General features: G+C 41.0%; 1 protein-coding gene and 1 long non-coding RNA gene across 4 annotated transcripts in view; one reads left to right on the top strand and one right to left on the bottom strand.

Annotated features, from left to right (window-relative positions):
* LOC121279700 (granule associated Rac and RHOG effector protein 1-like) overlaps positions 1 to 19,306 on the top strand; it is a 214,588-nt gene that overhangs the window by 70,176 nt on the left and 125,106 nt on the right. The window lies entirely within an intron of this gene.
* On the bottom strand, positions 162 to 19,259 carry LOC121279702. The gene is made up of 3 exons (XR_005943477.1): positions 19,166 to 19,259; positions 15,784 to 15,871; positions 162 to 204 (listed from the first exon to the last, which is right to left on the bottom strand). It is a non-coding gene; the product is annotated as an uncharacterized LOC121279702 (long non-coding RNA).

Genomic DNA, 19,306 nt, shown 5'->3' with positions numbered 1-19,306 from the left:
GGGCAAGTACTTACTCTGAACCATGAGAGTATAAGGTAGCTTTTGTAACTTATGACATCCTTATGAATCCATATTTATCTATAAAGGTATAGTTGTGGATGAAAGAGTATTGTAACATTGTTCATCTTGTTTAATAAATTTTTTTTTGTTAAAAGTTCATCAGCTGACTCCTGTGATTCTGTTTGGTAGCTGTCCTCCACATTTCTAAACAAAAAATAAAAGAATCTATCAAGCTGGGTTCCACTCTGGGATCTGTCTTGTGCAGTAGTAACATCAGCTGGGGAATAACAATATTAACCAAGGCACCAAGGCATCTCTTCTGAGACAACTCATGCTTGTTAAAAAGAAAACTACAAATGCTGGAAATCTGGAAAATGTAGCAGAAATTGCTGGAAATAGATGACCTGTAAGAGAAAAGACAAGTTAATATTTCAGGTTGAAAATAAATTAGATAAGCATCTGGCAGAAAATAAAATGCAGGCCTACAGGGAAAGGTGGAGGAGTGGGATGAACTAAGTTGTTCTTGTAGAGAGCCGACACAGATTTGACAGACTGAATGGCCACCTTTTTTTCAATAACTACTTTATGATTCTGTTTTTCATCAGAGGGCTAGCCATCTGGTTCAATTGTTTTTCAGTATCCATCTAGTTGTCTTCAGTTACATGGAGAAAACACTTGTGCACTTTTTTGTCCCCTCCATTTACTTTCTTGAATTCCATCTTTCTGGTCCACCACCGCATGGATCTTTGGTAGGCGGGTGGAGTAGACAGCCAGAGCATTGGCAGTGCCAAACTCGAGGTGGATAATAAACTCAGTTTTATTGGGGTTGGATAGGTTAATTATGTTACCTGCTTCAGCTTAACTGGTTCTTACTGATAATGGTTTTTCAACAAAAATATCCTACGTTTATATAGTTGCTTCCCAGAAAAATATCTTAAGGGTTTTATTGAGAAGAAGGTGATATAGCAGACAAGGTTTTAGCAGCTCAATGCTCTTCCTGGGTTGTGTTGCCATCAATAAGTAAATGAACAAGGCTGAGTGACAGGGTGGCATTGATATCCAACAGTGCAAAAATTCTCTTGATTTGGTTTTGGGTGTGACATAACCTCAGTTCCTTACCCCTACTTTCTCTCTCAAAAAGGACACTTGTATTAATACAGCAGCTTTAACATCTCGAGGCATCACAGGAGCACTATCGAACAAAATTTGACTCTGAGCCACCTGAGATATTAGTACAGGTGACCAAAAGCTTGGTTAAAGAGGTAGGTTTTAAGAAGAGATTTAAAAGAGGAGGGAGAGAAGGAGATTTAGAAGTAATGCCTTAGGACCTTGGCAGCTCAAGATAGTGTCAATGGTGGAGTGATTTAAAATGGGGGTCGCTCAAGAGACCAGAATTGGAGAAGTATAGTGATCTTGGAAGGTCGTGAGAGTGAAGGATATTAGAGATAGGGAGGGGTGAGGCCGTGGAGGGATTTGTAAAGTAGGGTGAAAATTTCAAAATTGAGAAGTTGCTTAACTGGGAGCTAGTGTATGTCAGTGAGCACAGCAGTGATGGGTGAATGGGACTTGGTGTGAGTTAAGACACGGGCAGCAGAGTTTTGGATGAGTTCAAGTTTATGGAGGTAGAATACGAGAAACTGACCAGCAGTGTGCTGGAATAGTCAAGCCTAGAGGTAACCAAGGCAAAGATGAGAATTTTGGTAGCAGATTAGCTGAGATGGGTAAAAGCACAGGCATGCTACTGAGGTGGAAAAAGGTGGTCTTAATGATGGTGAGGATTTTTTTATTCATTTACGGGCTGTGGGCACTGCTTGCTAGGCCAACATTTATTGCCCATCCCTAGTTGCCCTTGAGAAGGTGGTGGTGAGCTGCCTTCTTGAACCGCTGTAGTCAATGTGGTGTAGGTACACCCACAGTGCTGTTAGGAAGGAAGTTCCAGGATTTTGACCCAGCGACAATGAAGGAATGGCGATATATTTCCAAGTCAAGATAGTAAGTGACATGGTGGTGGTGTTCCCATTTATTTGCGTCCCTTATAGATGGTGGTGATCGTGGGTTTGGAAGGTGCTGTCTAAGGAGCCTTGGTGAATTCCTGTGGTGCATTTTGTGGATGGTACACACTGCTGCTACTTTGCGTTGATGGTGGAGGAAGTGAATGTTTGTGGATGTGATGCCAATTAAGTGGGTTGCTTTGTCCTGGATGGTGTCAACCTTCGTGAGTGTTGTTGGAGCTGCACTCATCCAGGCAAGTGGAGAGTATTCCATCACACTTCTGACTTGTCTTGTAGATTGTGGAAAGGCTTTGGGGAGTCCGGAGATGAGTTACTCGCCGCCGAATCCCCTGCTCTTGTAGCCACAGTATTTATATAGATGGCCTCTGAATACAGCATGCTGTTTAGTATTTGGCTTCACCAGGTTGACACCTCATTTTCAGGTACATCTGATGCTGCTCCTGATATGTTGCCTCCACTCCTCATTTAACTATGGCTGATAATCTAGCTTGATGGTAATGGAAGAAAGAAGGATATGCTAGGCCATGAGGTTATGGATTGTGATGGAATATACTTCTGATGGCCCATAGCGCCTCATCAGTGCCCAGCTATGAGCTCAGTTATGTGCTTTAATACAGGCATGTGGAAGAGAGGTCCGGGTACAAAACTGGACAGCTGTCAGAGTTGTAAAATATAACTATTCTGCCTCTTGGCTGTATGGCTCCATTTGGAAATTTCCACTTGTGCTCTGGGGCTTCAATGTGTTGCATTTATAATTTCTGAGCTGAAACTGTTCTAATGGTACTTTGCAAATAGGGTACAGAAACACCAAATTTAAAAATGTCTTGCCAGTTGTATTGATCCACTTGGCATAGGTTTCTTTTCCAAAAAAAGAATTGAGAACCCTTTTATTCCTCGAGAGTTTGAAAGTCAATCTCTGCGTTTGTTTTCATTTCACTATTTTACTGAACTTCATTGACTTGCCATGTTTCTGAGACAAATTAATGACGAATGATATTTGGTATGATTTGCTTGTTGATGAATGTATTTATATAAGAAATGAACACTAAATCCCCTAATTACCAAGAAACAGATGGTTTACTTGGGACTCTAGCTTAATACAGGCTGACTAAATGTTATTTTTCGAGGCAGCTTATGAACCATAGGATAAATTTTGCTGAGACCTTAATCTTTTCATAGTTACTAGGCATTTTTCCTGCCATTTTCCAAGTGCCTTAGTACCCAACTTTTCGCTTGGGCGGTTGGGGGGGTGGAGGGGTGGTGGTGGGGGTGGTGGTGGGGGTGGGGGGGGGGGAGGGGGGCACATTTCCATTTTTTTCTTAGTCAAGGGGCCAATGAGCATATTTTAGAAAGATGAGGTTTGGCACAACTTTAAACTGAATTTCAATGAAAGTATTTAAAAAAAAATACAATTGCTGAGTAAAAATAAAGCAATGTCATAGCAATAAATTAAGTTTTCACAGTAATAAAAATGGCCAGAGTGTGAGGGGCTTGGAGTGTTTGTGTCAGGCTCATTCCCCGGCTCAGGGTGCTCACTCACTCACCCTCACCCACTGAGTGGCTGTGTGCATATGTTGCTGTTTGGTGGTGAGAGTGAATGAGAAACCTGAGATCGGGAGTGAGGCAGACACTCGCTCACTCTCTTACTTCCCACCCCCACACACAGACTCTCCCATTTCCACACAGGTATGCTCGCGTGCGTGCACACGCGTACATACACACATACACACACACACACACACGTGCATACACAGACTCGATCATTTCTACAGACAGACGCACACACCCTCCCCCCTCTCCCCCATCCTGTGAAATACACATCCTGAGAGTGAATAAATCTTTAATGATGTTCTTCATCATTATAAGTGTGCATTTTGTGAATGCACTCTTTAAGTGCTAGGTTGGATTTCAGTCTGAATAAATTACCTGTTTCAACAGTTCACATACATTGGGACTCTAGTTTAAGTTTTGTGGCTAACATAAGTTGGATGTCACAAGAAAATTCTCTTTCCACTAGTAAAACTCCTAGGAGCCATAATTACTTTCCTTAAAAGTGGCTATGCCGATGCCATTCGGAAGTGATCAGATTGTTGTAAACCTGTCACTGACTTGTTGCTTTTGGCTAATAAACTAAATGTTTTTGTTCCAAACTACCAACTGAATTTTTTTCCATTTCATTCACAGAAGTTTTGCTCAGTTGACTGTCTCAATGGAAATTAGTGTTACCTTGAGATTTAAGGGTAGATTACATGATAGATTTAAATTGAAGTCTGGGCAGAAAAAAAAAAGTTGAAGATTGGGCATGTCTGGTATTATGACTATTCTTGGCTTCAGGTACTGAGGTTTGGGAATAAAATGTAAATACTTGGATTTTCTGAATGACTTGTACCAATAATTCCACAATTTTACTGTGGGCAGTGATGTGAACCTCTATGGAGTATAGGATGCAGAATTACTTTGTGGATGCTCTACACCAGCTGTGTCAATGACAAAGTTTTAGATTAAGTATACAGAAAATCATGGTAGTTCTCTTCCTACCCCCAAATCGCAATGTTCACTTGTGTGTGAAAAGAATTAGGATTTTGCCTCTAGCTTGTTTGAACTGCCTGCCCTTGTCCTACTCTTGCTCTTTACGTTAGCAGGAGCATAGAGATGTTGCTTAAGCAAAATCTCAATTTTAAAAATTTTCAACCTTGTTTTCAAATCCCTCAGTGGCCTCACCCCTCCATCTCTCTGTGACCCCTTTTGAGTTACCTGCCCATCTCCCATTTTGGCTTCTTGAGCATCTTCAATTTTAATTGCTCCACCATTGGTGGCCATGCCTTCAACTACCAAGACCCTAAACCCTGGAATTCTGTTATTAAACTGCTCCGCCTCTCTACCCCTCTCCTTTAAGATGCTCCTTAAAACCTACCTTGACCAAGTTTTTGGTCATCTGCCTATATCACCTTTGTGCTTTGTTTGGCAACAAATTGAAGTGCCTTGGGACATTTTACTACATTAAAGGCATTATATAAATGCAAGTTATTGTTGGCTTGAATGAGCCTAGGAGTGAATAATGATGGTGTCAGCATATTCATACCCACAACTGCAGGAATATTCAGTCTAGTTGGTGACTTGCAATGCCCTATCTCTCCTCCATTGTGGGCAACATTTGACCGTACGCTGCATGTGCAGATTTTTTTCCCCTGAGTTGCATGTTTGCATTGTCTGCCTGTTCTGCTGATAAATTCATGGGATGTTTTAGAAAAAATGCTGAGAGACAAGACCTCCTTGTTAGACTTGTTTATCATCTCTGTGGGCATTGTTCACTGACAGTGAGCCTTTTATCCCCTCAAGATATGAATTGAGAGTGTTCAATTTATTTGATGTGAGCTCGTGTTTGATGCCATTCTTATTATAGGGAAGAGAAAATGTTGTCTCTTTTTTAGAATATGTAGATTTTCATGTGATAATGTCCACTTGCTGTGCTAATCTCAGCTAATTGAGTCGATAGCCCATTTTACATCTCTCTCAATATTTTATTTCCATTGACTTCAAACAATAATCACTTCAAGTGATTATTCAAATAATCACTAATTCCAGTGATTAGACAGTCACTAATAAATCCTAAAAGGAATTTAGGAGAAACTTCTTTATCCATAAAGTGGTTAGAATGTGAAATATGCTACCACATGGAGTGGTTGAGTTGAATAACAAATGTATATCAGGGGAAGCTAAATAAATCCACGAGGGCAAAAGGAATAGAAGGATATTTTGAAAGTGTGGGAGGAACCTCGTGTGGAACATAAACTGACATTAGAAAAAGCCCAGCTAGTCTGCGCTCCTTATCTCCTTATCTGTGCCATTCTTTTTGGAGGTTAATGAGAGACCAGGAGCTGCTGCTTGGAATAGAGGAGCGGGTTGAAGGTAAAATCAATTTTATGATTAGGATTATGCACCATGCAAAGCAACATGAAGCTCTATTGACAGGTCACGTTTAGGGGGAATCGAGGAACGGTGTGAAAAAATACACATGCTTTAAAACAAAACTTAGAAAATCTTTATATTCTTCTGCCTTGCCTAGCTTTGCATCCGCACTGGTGCTGTTTTAGTTTGCATCCTGGGTGGCTCAAATCCGTGAACTCCTGGTCTTTGCAGTACTTAATCTGGCCCCTTTTTCCTGGCGCCTGGATCATAGATTCATTTCTTGTGTTTCTATAGTCTGCTGCCGTAATGAAAGATTCTTTTGCCAGTTCTCCCGGAATCCGAATTAAAACATGGCAAAGTTTAAAAGTGACTTTGTCTTTCTGGACTGTGAGCCAAGTCAGTAGCTGGGTGATCTAGTCCCAGGGTCTCAGTGCTTCTGTGGACTGAGAAATGGCCAAGGACAGTTATGGAGTAGGGACTGGAGGACAGTAGGTTTCCTACCTTAAAGGACATTAGTAAATCATTGGGTTTTTACAACAGTCTGACAGCTTCTTTGTCACTTTACTGAAACCAGCATTTTATTTCCAAATTTTTAAACTTATTTTGTTTCAAATACTCAACTTTCTGAATTCAAATGGTGGAATTTGAGTTTATATTCTTTGGATTATTAGTACCAGTTTCTTGACTAACAGCCTTGTAACATAGCCACTACAGTACCATACCTGCTATCTGATTTCTGTCCTCTGCATTGTGTAAGTGAGAGTGTCATTTGACCAGATATTTGAGCTTGATGGTAATGTTGTCCACAAACCAGTAACTAACTGATGCTCACTTTCCAAATTCTAACCTGAAAGCAAGCTGTTTATGTGAGAACTGCAGGTTGGGTGTCATGGTACTGAATCCCAGCAAGGATCAATGTATCAGGGCAGAGAGAACATTGGGGGGAAAAAAAAAAATCATTGTGAGCATAATTTCGCCTTCCTGCTGCTGGCCTGCTTGCTAGAGGGATTCCTGTCTTTGTGTCATTCCACCGATCAGTTGGAATTTATGCACATAGTTCACATTTAAAAAATCTATTAGATTAATAACCATGTCCTCACTCATGTTCATTCAGCTCTCTTACATTGTTGGACTTAATACTGGATCCAGCTGCTTCTGATATGGTTAGCACAGATTCTTAACAAAAATATGTGACTTCAGTCGCTAAGCAATAGATGGCAATTTTATTTATGGGACAAAGAATACTCACTAAAGGAAGAAAGGATTTGCAATTTTATAGTACCTTTCATGTCTTCAAGATGTTCCAAACATTTCTCAGCCTATTAATTACTTTAAATGTAGTCACTGTTTTGCAATAAAAGGTGGCAGTTGATTTACACGTACCAAGTGAGATTATGACAAATTAGTCTGCTTTGCTGGTTTTGTTTGAGGTATGAACATTGGCCAGTATATCTTAAAGAACTCTTTGTCCTTTTGTCTATGACATCTTTTGGCAATCTCCACCTATTTGGCCCTCTATCCAGCTCTAACTGTCCCACCTCCCCATAAACCAGTTTATATTTCACCTCTTTTCTATTTTCACTTAGTTCTGTTGAAGGGTCATTCGGACTCGAAACGTTAACTGTGTTCCTCTCCGCAGATGCTGTCAGACCTGCTGAGTTTTTCCAGGTATTTTTGTTTGTATCTTATAGAACTCCCTGCTTTTCCATTAGTTTCATTCAGATAGGGCCTTGTTCAGGGTCTCATCTGAAACTCAGTGCAGCCTCTTCTACACTGAAGCGTTGCCTTTGGTGCCCTTGTCTCACTGGGTTAGAATGCTGCACGGCCCAGGTGGTGCTTTAAACTAGCCAAGGTGGTGGAGGTGCTGCCTGCAAAATGCCCAACACTCATGATGATGTTTGCATGGGGAATAGGAGGAGGCATTTGAGCTTGTTTTGTCATTCAGTTTGTTTTTTATTTAATCTTCCAGCATTTTCTGCTTGTCCCTATTTGTCCTTCAGAAGGTGGAGGTGAGCTGCCTTCTTGAGCCATTGTAGTTCACCTGGTTAGGCTTTTCTGTAGCAGTTTGGTACAACTGAATAGTTTGTTAGGCCATTTAAGAGGGCAGTTAAAAGTCAACCACATTGCTGCGGGTCTGGAATCACACGTAAGAACGGCAGATTTCCTTCGCTAAAGGGCATTAGTGAACCAGTTGGATTGTAACTTTAGAAGAAACTGTGCCACATAGCATGTGTATAAATGTTTCTGCTGCATTGGCAATGGATTAACTGATGATTTGACCTGCCTGTGTTGCACAATTGTCTAATATCTGGTCTGCACAGACCTTTGCCCCTCTCTAACTACTGGGGGTAAGGTCTTTGGCCAGGAATGAGGTCAGAAATCTGTTCAAATAGTTTGTGAGAGAGTAATTTGCTGCTCTGATGCTGTGGAATTCAACTTGGAATGTAAATTGGGCAAATTCACAGCACCAGGAGCCTGAGATGCTATAGAGCACTGCGTAAGAATTTTTAGGAGCACAAAAAGTCGAAACAGGTCCACCCTTTTTCAATTGTATTGCTACACACAACTAGTGTATAAAAGTTTGATGGTATTGATATGTATGTAATATGTTTAGTTTTTCAAATTGTTTATTTTTAAAAATTGGTTACATTCTGAATTTTGGGGTTTTTTTTTTTACAAAAGGGATACTGATACTGAGAAGTTATTTCACTGTTGCATTCCATTGTGATTTCATTTGCTATTTTAGTCCTCGTGACAACTTAATACCTTTAGAAGAAGGACTAATGGTTTTAAAGAATAATCACATTGGGGATTTAATAGTCAAAGCTGTTGTGACTGCTGGACTGGGTGAGTGCTATAGTAAACATGAATAAGCTGTTACGACTGGTGTGTTTAAACTACATTAGGACATTTTGCAAAAACTAATGCGCTACAAGTATATTTTATTAACATACATACAGATGTTTCAATTGCTGTTGAGCATATTTTGATCAGTTTTATAATGGTGAAGTTAGCATTTTATTCCTTTTTAGTTCTCTGTTCTCCTTTACTTGTTTCTGCTTGAGCTGCACTTCAGCTTTTGGTTTGCAATTCTGAGTGCTTGCGTCTCTCCGTTACCTTTTCCAAATGGCTAATTAGTCCTGCGAGAGCTTGCACAGTGGATGTTGACTGGTTATTTGACTACAAGAGAATTGGGCGAGGTGTGTATGTCCGAGTCTAGCCTCATGTTGTCCTCATCACAATTGTGAATGCTTTTCTGGCAGGTATTATCGGTCAGGGCAAAAATCCTATCCCCTCTTTGCCTTCCGTAGTGCAGAGGTCAAATTAAATGTCCTATTGGTGTTTCACCCCTCTTATTGATCACCCCTCTTATTGTGCAGAGCAATGAAGCAAACACTGTGAGCATCCTGATCATATGACGCAGCTTTTTGCTGAGGGCACTGGGGAAGTTAGTTAGAGTGATGTTTTTAACCAGAGTAATATTTCTATGGGGCTGAGAAGGAAGCACCCTGCCTCTTTGTTACAAATCTAATACTATTCTGCAAAACACTGAATCAATTGACCATATTTCTTTATGGCAAACTTGACTTTGTGTATGGGCATGTTTTTATCTTTGTCTTCATAGAATCTTACAGAATAGGAGGCCAGTCGGTCCATTGAGTCTGTGTCTGTCTTTGCTGCCTTCATCTGTTTCTCTGGAAGCCCTGTTGTGTTGGGAGAGTGGGACTAGAGGGGAGAAAAACTTGAAGGGAGCAAATTATTCAAAGCACTCCTATTCTTGACCGCCAAATGATTCAATCTTAAAGTAGCTGTTGGCTGGTAAGAAATTTTCAACGTTTGCCTCCTAATGTTTCAGCACCCCTTCCCTTGACTGATGTTAGGAGCACAGCTCGCACATCTGAAGTAGATTCATTCTCTGGCACTGCAGTCCAGCCTTGGAGCCAATATATAGCTACATTCGAAGCTGCTGTTGTGTATTGCTGCATGACCATTCAGTCAGAATGCTTGATAACTCAAATAATCTATTGTTGAGCTAAATATTCTAGAATAAAGCTTTATTTTTCAGACAAGTGTTTCTGTAAAGTGAACAAAGTTAATACACCCCTTTATAGAAAAACAGCATTTAAATATGTCCATTTTATAACTGCTGGAGAGATTAATGGGTCTTTTTCAGGTTGGAAAGATGTAACTAGTGGAGTGCCGCAAGGTTCAGTCCTCAGGCCTCAATTATTTACTATCTATATTAATGACTTGGAGGAGGGAGCAGAGTGTAATGTATCCAGATTTGCTGACGATACAAAAATATGTGAGAGGGCATGTTGTGATGAGGACATAAGGAATCTGCAAAGGGATATAGACAGGTTCAATGAGTGGGCAAAAACTTGGCAGATGGAATTTAATGTAGGAAAGTGTGAGATCATGCACTTTGGTAGGAAGAATCAAAAGGCAGACTATTATTTAAATGGGGAGAGAGACTCCAAAGAAGTGCAGCATAGAGGGACCTGGATGTTCTTGTCCATGAAACACAAAGTTAGCATGCAGGTGCAACAAATAATTAAGGTGACAAATGGAATTTTGGCCTGTATTGCTAGGGGGTTAGAATTTAAATATAGGGAAGTCTTGTTACAACTGTACAGGGTGTTGGCGAGGCCGCGCCTGGGGTACTGTGTACAGTTTTGATCCCTGTATTTAAGAAAGGATATACTGGCATTGGAGGCAGTTCATAAGAGATTCACTAGGCTGATTCCTGGGATGAAGGAATTGACTTATCAAGAATGGCTAAACAGGTTAGGTCTTTATTTATTAGAGTTTAGAAGAATGAGGGGTGATCTTATTGAAATGTACAAGATTCTGAGGGGGCTTGACAGGGTAGGTGTTGAGAAGAGGCTCCCACTAGTTGGACATAGCTCGAACTAGGGGGCATAGTTACAGAATAAGGGGACAGTCATTTAAAACTGAGATGCGAAGAAATTTCATCTCTGAGGGTAGTGAATATCTGGAATCCTCTATCCCAGAGTGTTGTGAAGGCTAGATCACAAAGTATTTAAAGAGGAGCTACATAGATTTTTGAAATATTAGGGAGTTGAGGGCTACGAGGAGCTGGCACAAAAGAGGGGTTGAGGCCTGGAGTAGAGTAGTCATGATCTTATTGAATGGTTGGGCAGGCTTGAGGGGCTGAATGGCCTACCCTTATTTTGTATGTTCTTATGCTCTTATGAAACATGGCAGCCAATTGCACACACTGAGCTCCCACAAACAATAATGTGGTAAATGACCAAATCATCCGTTTTTTTGTGTTGCCATTTGAGGGATAAATATTGGCCAGGCCACCAGGGAGAACTCCCTTGCTCTCCTGTCAAGTTTTTTTTAGATCAGATCAGATTTTTTTAAGCTCACCATATAGGGTAGAAAGGGCCTTAGTTTAACGATTCATCCAAAAGATGACACATCCTAACAATACAACACTGCCTCTGCACTGCTCTGGAGTGTTGGCCCAGATTATGCCTCAAGTCCCTGGAGACTGAACCATTAGTTTATGGGATGTGGGCATTGCTGGCTAGGCCAGCATTTATTGCCCATCACTAATTGCCCTTGTTCAGTGGGCAGTTAAGAGTCATCCACATGGCTGTAGGTCTGGAGTCACATGTAGACCAGACCAGGTAAAGACGGCAGATTTCCTTCTCTGAAGGACATTAGTGAACCAGATGGCAATGGACGTTAGTGAACAATTAGCAATGGTTTTGTGGTCATCACCAGGCATTTTTAATTCCATATTTTTTATTGAGTTCAAATTTCACCATCTGCCATGGTGGGATTCAAAATTGGGCTCCCAGAGCATTACCCTGAGTCTCTGGAATACTAGTTTAGTGATAATACCACAACGCCACTGATTCCCCATTAACCTGCAGCTTCTGAAGCTATCTACTGAACCATAGCGTGTCAGTTTATGCTTTACAGTCTGCCTGAACTGCTCAAGTTTATGGAGAGACAGCTGTTCTGTAACTTGATCCTGCTCGGCATTGTGTGACTGTTGGAGCGCAGCCTGACCAGTGTGTATATTGGGTGAGAACAGGATTAGGTTAAATTGTGATGACTACTGTGGGTGAATAGCTTGTTATCTAGATTAAAATATGCTGTGGCAAGTAGAGCTTGTGGAACTGAACCCCAACAAAGAGTTGATGCCTTAGAAAATGGAAAAAGCAGAAAAAACAAATCAGTGAGAAGAAATGTTCAGGCAACTGCCTGGATCTGGCAGTGCTCATGACCTGTAGTGATGCATTTTGGGTTTATGTATTTGTATCAGGACTTGTAGACTCATAGACATCTACGGCACAGAAGGAGGCCATTCGGCCCATCATGTCCATGCTGGTCAGCAAAGATCTGACTACACTAATCCCATTTTCCAGTGCTTGGCCCATAGCCCTGGAGGCTATGGCAACGCAAGTGAATATCTAAATACTTCTTAAATGTTATGAGAGCTTCTGACTTAACCACCCTTTCGGGCAGTGAGCTGCAGACTCCCACCACTCTCTGGGTGAAAAATTCCTGCTCAACTCCCCTCTTAGCCTTCTGCCTCTTACCTTAAATCTGTGCCCCCTGGTTATTGACCCCTCTAATAATGGAAAAAGTGCTTCTCCTATCCATCCTATCTATGCCCCTCAGAATCTTATACACCTCTATCAGGTTCCCTCTCTACCTTCATTGCTCCAAGGAAAACAATCCCAGCCTATCCAATCTTCCCTCATAGCTCAGACACTCCAGCCCAGGCAGCATCCTGGTAAATTTCTTCAGCACCCTCTCCGGCGCAATCACATCCTTCCTATAATGTGGTGACCAGAACTGCATGCGGCACTCCAGTTGTGGTCTAACCAGCATTTTATACAGTTCCAGCATAACCTCCCTGCTCAATGCCTCAGCTAATAAAGGCAAGTATCCCATGTGCCTTCTTAACCACCTTATCTTCCTGCCCTGCTACCTTCAGGGATCTGTGGACATGCACACCAAGGTCCCTCTGATCTTCAGTACTTTCCTGGATCCCACCATTCATAATGTAATCCCTTGCCTTGTTAGCCCTCCCCAAGTGCATTACCTCACACTTTTCCGTGTTGAATTCCATTTGCCGGTGCTCTGCTCACCTGACCAGTCTATTAATATCCTCCTGCAGTTTACGGCTATTCTCCTCACTATTTACCACCCTACCAATTTTCGTGTCATTCGCAAACTTCTTGATCATACCCCTTACATTTAAGTCCAAATCATTTATGTAACCCACAAACATCAAGGGTCCCAGCTCCGAGCCCTGTGGAACCCCAGGGACTTGTATCATGCACCTGTCATGAAAGAAGAATCAGTCTGAAAGTAATTTCTCCATAGAAGCACAGGATCTTACAGGCTGGTTTTATAGTAGGCCTTCAAATTGGGGCTCCTATATCTTTGGGGGCAGCAGGATCTTAGAGATCATTGATATTTCATCAGTTTCCATTTTGTCTGTCTGTTGACTGACTGTAGTGCTATTTCTGTTGCTTCATACAACTAAAACATTTGCTGCTATGACAGGCCTGTGTTTTTTTGAATAGGTGACAATCTTTTGGAAGTTGGGATGGGAGTCTGTCAATGTTTGCAAGTAAGCCCCTAGGAGTGTGAATATATCCTGTCTTGTTGCTGTACCCCGTACAATAATTTCAGAACACATAATTTCTTGAGTTCAGTTGTAAAACACAAGTTAAGTATTAATATGCATTTTTATTTAAAAAGAATATCAGACCCTTATGGGGCACCAGCCTCCTTTGGTTGTATATTATTCCTTTCAAATATGCTGTGATTTGTTGAAGCTTAGAGTCGACTGTTGGGTGGAATTGCAATGGAAATGAATGTAGAAGGCCTTCGTAACTGAACTTCCACGATATTGAAAGAAAGACTCACATTTATAATGCACCTTTTCACACTCTCTGGATGCACCAAAGTGCTTTATAGGGAATTGAGTACTTTTTGAGGTCTAGTCGCTGTGGTAATGTAGGGATTGTGACAACCAATTTCTACACAGAAAGCTCCCACAAACAGCATTGTGATAATGACCAGTTAATCTATATTTAAATGAAGTTGAGTGAGAGATAAATATTGACCATGATATTGGGGAGAGCTGCCCTGCTCCTCTTCAAGTTTCCTGGGATCTTTCATGTCCACGTAAGGAACCTTGGTTTAACATCTGATCTGAAGGTAGTTCTGACAATGCAGCACTCTCTCAGTAGTGTTCTGGGCGTGTCAACTTTGATTTTGTGCTGTGGAGTGGGAGATGAACCTACAATATCTTTGATCCAAAGGTGAGAATACTACCCACTGAGCCATTGCTGGTATCCATGAGCATTGTAGGTAAGTGTTGGATTAGTTGGTAATCTGAAATTCTGATGAAGAGTCATTCGGACTTGAAACATTAACTGTATCCCTCTCCGCAGTTGCTGTCAGACCTGCTGAGTTTGTCCAGGTATTTTTGTTTTTGTTCTAGATTTCCAGCATCAGCAGCATTTTGCTTTTATCTGAAATCTTTCATCAGTTTAAACTCTCCATAAGTTTTTTTGTTGTTTTTGGTTCTTGGCATCTAGTACAGTCTCTGTTCTCTGCTAACCCCAGTAGCAAAACTTGACTGATAATACCTTGGAAAAGTAAGTGGGAAATATTGATGAGCATCAAATTGCAGTTTAGTGTTGCTATTGTCAAGTATAATTGCAGCTGATTTGCTGATGTATTTGGAATGATGCTGGCATACAATATAAGGAATAGATAACGCTGCAAATGTTGCAGTACAGATGATGTGGATAACTGAGGGAGTGAATGAATGAATGTGTGTTTGAAGTAATGCAATTTGTAAATTCTCTCAATGACTCATTCAAACTGGTGTGTTTTGCGTACCACAGTGTTTTCAGCATTTTGTGTGTTTCTGTTGGATGTTACTATTTAAAACAAAAAGGCTGAATTTGATTTTATTATATGTATTGATGGATATCTTTGGCTTTATTCATCTATCTCAGTCAACTTTTGATGCAGAATAATACTGCACTCAGCAAAGGATGTGTGTGTATGACTGTGTCTGCTATTAAGAAAATGGGCGTTTCTTTGAATTTCCTTCACTGGAGCACGAAAGTGACATTTTTGAAATTAGTTCTATTTAATTTAAAGTATTATATGGAGATGTCTCAACTGTTGGTATAAGCATTGCTCTGCTTTCTACTAACTTGCTGTAGGTTTTTCCTTTTGCCCTCTGGCCCGTCTGTGAAATTTCAAATATATTTATGTGGAAAAAAAAGAAAATGCAGAATTTGGAAAGTTGCTTATTAAAGCCCCTTGAAATTGCCAGAATGAGTTATTGTCGAGGGGGTTTCAGTTTATTTGGTGCCAGGGTCTGCTGTCTTTCTGGGCTGCCTGATGTTTTATTGTGGGTTGGTCAGCAGGTTTCCCTTGTATTATAATGGAACAAAATATGTAAGTGGGCAAAACAGTGGCAGATGAAATGCAATGCAGTCTGGACTAATGTAAAATATTGCATACAGGAGGGGAAAATGAGCAAGTAATGTAATCCTTGAATGATATAGAAATAATGAGGAAATTGAAGGCAACCTTTTTTTTAATTCATTCATAGGATGCAGGCTTTGCTGGCTGGGCCAGCACTTATTGTCCATCTCTGGTTGCCCTTGAGAAGGAGGTGGTGGTGACCTTAAGTCTTAGTAGGCTAGACCCTCAACGTGTCCAGTCAATGCTGAGTAGCAAATCCATAAAGCCAGTAGAATGACTAATGAAATAACCAAACCACTGGGATGCAACTCTAAGGAAGTCATGATCAAAGCCTTCAGTTCCCTGGTCAAACTACCTTGACTACTGATCCCCAGAATCAAAGGGAGCTATTTGAACACTGGAGTTGGTGATGAGACAGGAGATTGATCCTTCATCTTGGAGTCCTGAGGATCAAAAATGGAAGAAACTTAGACTTCTATGCTTTGAGAGGAGGCATTTTGAGAGGTGATACTATGGTTTATAAGTAAGTAAGTGGCATGGAAAAGATAAATTGCTTTAAACCTAGCTGCGAGAGCAGATGAAAGGGGTTCATACTAGTAAAAGAGAAATTCATGGAATTATTGTTCAGTGTTCAACACATGGATTTTCTTTTTTCATATTTGTCAAGGAAAACTTTGGCATGGCAGCACATTGTCCATCCCTATTGGCCTGAGGACTGCTGGTGAGCCTTCTGCTTGAATTACTACAATCTTTCTGGTAAAGGTGTTTCCACAATGGTTTTGGGTCAAACAATAGTTCTTTTCATAGATTCGTAAATTCACTTACATAGAATTTACAGCACAGAAACAGGCCATTCAGCCCAACCACTCCATACTGCTGCTTATGCCCCATAGGAGTTCTTCTCATCCCTATTCCTTTCTCCCTCATGTTTATTTAGGTTCTGCTTAAATACATCCATGCAACCACTCCTTGTGGTAGCAATTTCCACATTCTTGCCACACGCTTGGTAAAAAAGTTAAAGGGAGGGGCTTTCTAACTAACCCTGATCTTGTCCTCATCAGGTATACAAACACCTGGACTTCCAGTCAAAGGTCACCGGAGAATGGGAACCCTTGTAGATTTTTCCTTTCTGAGGGCGACTAAGACCCACCTCAGCACCTCCATCACTCCATCAGCTGAGTTCAATTAACTCTGCATAGACCAGGGATTGAACCTGAGTTGATGTGATCTATTCAAGAGAAAAATCTAGAAACCAAAAATATAGTACAGAATTAATCGTACATTACATAAGATTGCCCTTCGGCCCATCGTGCCTGTGTCAGCTGTTTGGCAAAACTGTTCAATTAGCCCCCCTCACTCCGATCTTACCCCTTCAAGTATTTAACCAATTTCCTTTTGAAAGTTATTATTGAATTTGCTTCAACCGCTTGTTCAGGCACTGCATTCCAGATCACATGAACTGGCTGCTTAAAATAATTTTTCCCCTTTCCCCTCTTCTGCTTTGTTGTGGTTGTTAAGCTTTTGAAGACATATAAGAATCAGCCATACATGTTTGGTCTGGAGTCCCACACACCCAAGACTTGGTTAGTCGTTTCCCTTTGTTGAAGGGTCTTGGTGAATTTACTGGGTTTTTATATCACTCTGGAAACTTTCCTTGTCCTTTTTCTGCTGCTGGCTCACAACAGGTCAGTTATGTTGAATTGACTTTCTCAACTTCCCGTGATGCAATTTGAGTTTACAACCTCTGGATTAGACTCCAGAGCCAACTACTGGTGGCAATTAGTCCTGAAACCATTTGAACAACTAAATGATGCATTTGGATTCTTTCTGCATAGCTGCGGTAAGATTGCTGTTCGCATGCATCATCTGCACTGAGACCTGCTGCCAGGCCACTTAATTTGTTCAAGGGCCCCTTGTCTTTCATCACCACAAGGACCCCTCATGTTTCGCCACCACCCCAGGGCAAGTAAGAATGGGCGGTAAATACTGCCTTAGCTGTGTTGTAGATGTCCCAAGAACAAATTTACATGAAATGTTCAAGTAATTCATTGTATTCAGAGTACTAGGGAATTTTGAGAGGCATGTGATAATGTGCTATATAAATGCAAGCTCTTATCGCTGAGATGGGAACTTCCACGTGACTGCTCCAGGCTGCTAGAGTTAGTGTAATCACATTGTGCACTCGTGGACCTGTTTGTGCTTTCAGTGGCAGTGTGCACACTCTGGGATTTAGTTGCAAGAACATTGTGTATGTTTGATAGAATTGTACTGTTTGAAGATCAGAAGGCAAGGTTCAGAATGACTCATTGGAATTCCTTTCTACCAGTGTATTTATAGGAGAATTTAGCTTCTAAACAAAATGGTCACACTGGGTAGCTCAGGCTATTAAGTGGCATGGAGTATAAAAGAAACGCTGTTGTAGGTTTAACTGTGACAGAGGCGACCACTGTTCTGCTCAAGTCGGCCTGGATTTGTTGGGAAAGCAAAGCAAAACTTGGTGCATTCATTCCGAAAAAAACTTGTAAGTTGACTGGGTCTTTTAGAAACAAATTGATCTATCATGTGTGTTGTGTATTAAGTTCTGCCATGTTTTAGGGCCGCTAAATAAAGCGTCCTCTAAAGGCAGATTTAAATAGATTATAAGATAGTTAAATCAAAATAGAACTGTGGGATTAGCTGGTCAGTAGGCACGAAGCTCCAGTGGAAATCTTCATTTAAACATCGAACTTTATTGTGCCTAAACATTGACGGTCCACTGCTCTGGCAATTTTCACATAGTGCAGGACAGAGCCCAGATTATTATCTTCTGCGATCTTCCTCTGCCTACTGACATACTGTAGAAAGTTCCTCTTGGTGCCAAGTTCAAAACGAAAGAAAAAGGTGCTGTTATCTAAGAAAACCTCTAGGACCATTCTTGTCTACATGCACGTGGTCATTGAGTAGCCTGTGTTGATGGAGCCCACTAAAAAATGAGATGTTGACTGTCCTGGATGCCCTCAATCATTGCCATTCTCCCTCTCAAATTGTCTTGCCTTGGTGTCTTACTGCTCCTGTTAGGTGAGACTCAAGTGCTGAGGTGCAGAAGCTTAATGTAAAAACTGGTACATTGATAGTATTATCTGTTCCATTGATACAACTCTTGAGCTGGACAGTGACTACCCTGAAAGGAGGTTTTGTATGGTTGGTGAAACTCAACTATTTCAATATTAGTAGGAAAGTTTCTAAGTGACTCACTGGAGCTCTTTCAAGTTAGGGATTATTTATAGGATTGCTGACCTTTTTTGAGAATTGCAGGCCGAGAACAGTGTACCCTCCAAGGCAGTCATTGAAGCTTGCTACCGTATGTTCCAATGTGTTTGTCACCGCTTCCTCTTATTCATGCCTGCTTTTACAGTGACGATATTTTATAGCAGCTCAATCAAAATCAGTGTTTTGCTGCATCAAGAATTTAGTTCATTGAATTCCTGTGTTACTTATCTACTCCTTTAGAATCGATCATTCGGTGCAGAGGGAGCCACTCAGCCCAACTTGCCTGTGTCAGTTTTTGGAAGTCCAATTAGTCCCACTTTTCAACTCGTCACTCTTAGCCCTGCAATTTTTTCCACATAACAAAACCGTTTTCATATGGTTTGGCAGTTATCGACCTGAAAAGTTAATTCTTGACATAGCATTTCTAAACAAAGTGCTTGGACACAAGAGGAGGTCAGAGGCTGGATACTCTATGGCAAGTGACTCACCTGATTCTTGAACGCCTAACCACTGTCTACAAGGCACATGTGTTGAGTTGGAGTACTTTCCTCTTTTGTGGACGTATGCAGCTGCAAAACACTCAGGAAGCTCGCCTATATCTAGGACAAAACAGCCTGCTTGATTCTCAC

The sequence above is a fragment of the Carcharodon carcharias genome, chromosome 7 (assembly GCF_017639515.1).
Source record: "Carcharodon carcharias isolate sCarCar2 chromosome 7, sCarCar2.pri, whole genome shotgun sequence".
NCBI classification, from domain to species: Eukaryota; Metazoa; Chordata; class Chondrichthyes; order Lamniformes; family Lamnidae; genus Carcharodon; species Carcharodon carcharias.
This window is presented reverse-complemented; position numbering and strand designations above follow the sequence as displayed.